Source organism: Octodon degus, unplaced genomic scaffold (genome assembly GCF_000260255.1).
Source record: "Octodon degus isolate 3935 unplaced genomic scaffold, OctDeg1.0 scaffold00086, whole genome shotgun sequence".
Taxonomy (NCBI): domain Eukaryota; kingdom Metazoa; phylum Chordata; class Mammalia; order Rodentia; family Octodontidae; genus Octodon; species Octodon degus.
In genome coordinates this window covers 5,164,250-5,165,867 of record NW_004524662.1, presented here as the reverse complement: position 1 = coordinate 5,165,867, position 1,618 = coordinate 5,164,250, and positions in this window count along the sequence as shown.

Here is a 1,618-nt window from a genome sequence, read left to right as displayed (position 1 = left end):
GCCTCAGGGATGTTCATATTGTCAGAGTTTGATCTGAGTAGTGATCAAAAAGACAAGGTCCCAGGCCAAAGATGGCTTGCTCCCACAGAAAGCAAATCTTGCCATGTTGGCACTAGTCCCACTTCTCCTCCCAAGTAGTAGAATCCCATTTCCTTATAGTGGATAGTCTTAGATGTTTAAAATTTATATCTGAGACTCCTCTAGTAGAGCTGTCTTCAAATTATCAGCCACTTGAGAAAAAGTGAAATTATTTTACAACCTCTTTCTCCTTTTTCTGTCTTGTCTTCACTTCACTCCTCCTTCCTTCTACCTCTTTACAATTTCTTAACATTGCTCACCTTAATTCTGACCTCTCTTATCTTTCTCTGTTGAAGAATTTAAGAGAATAGAGAACGGTAGTTAGAGAACAGGATGATTTTATTCCAGGATCTTGGGCGCACACCAGCTCAGCGGACTTTCACGTGTCTCAAATGGCTGACTGCTGGACCAAGTAAAGGTCCTTTGTACATAAAAGAAAGGCTTTATACATTCACTCAAGGGCGCTGGTTTTCGGCACAGAACTTGTGGGCAGGCAGAAAGAGAACAAACAAGGCTGTTGAGCTGTTCTGTACAGTTTTTTATCTCGATGGCCCTGCTCAGGCATAACAGGAGATTATGGGAACAGAAGGTTATAAAATTTTATTTACAGGGACAAAAGTTACCGCTTTTATCTGTGCTAGAACAAAGAACAAGAGCTGTAGGGAGGGGAAGTTTGGTAAACTTACCGTTTTCTCTTTAAATCCTGCTTCATCTCTTCAGTTGGAGGGCCCAGCTTCCGTGGCAGAGGCTCCTGCACCAAGACTATAGGCACCCAGGAGACAGACAGGCCTGAACCACAGAAGGGCTGCTGTGGCCACGCTTAATTGTCAGTTTGGTTGGCTTGAGAGCTACCTCAGTTTTGGTAAAACACATTGTCCTGTCTCTGGCTCCTTCCTCCCTGCTATCTCCCCTACTCTGCTTCCTGGACACCAGGAGTTGAGCAGCGGTTTCCCTCTGTCACATCCTTCCACCAAGAGGTTTATGCCTTGGATTCAGCCAACCATGGACTGAAACGCTGGAAACCAAACAAATCTCTCCTCCTTTAAGTATCGGGTATTGTGTCCCGACAACAGAAAAGGTGACCGATACAGGGACTTACCCAGGCACTGACAAGCAGATCTATAAAAACAAGCTTATGTGTTTAGTGCCTGTTTTCTGGCAGGAGAAAAATACAAATACAAGCAACATGGCCCCTAAGGAAAATCAAGTTACTCAGGCCTGCCTGTGTTCTCTCAAAGTTAAAGAAAGGAGGCACATCTGCTGCAGCAGCCAGGGCTCTGTGCTGCCCCAAGGCTATGGCCTCACTCAGGGTCCCAAATTAACCAAGAATGGGAGCAAGAAAAGGCATGGCTGCCACCACAGACACCTAACCAAGCACCCGAAGTGCACATGGACCACGAGCGTAGAGGTGTGTCACGGCTTTGCCTTAGATGAGCAGCACAGTCCTGCAGCTGCTCAAGGGCTCCAAGGACAAATAGGCCCTTCAGTTCATCAAGAAAAATGTAGGGACGGCAATCCACGCCAAGAAGGGAGGGGGGCC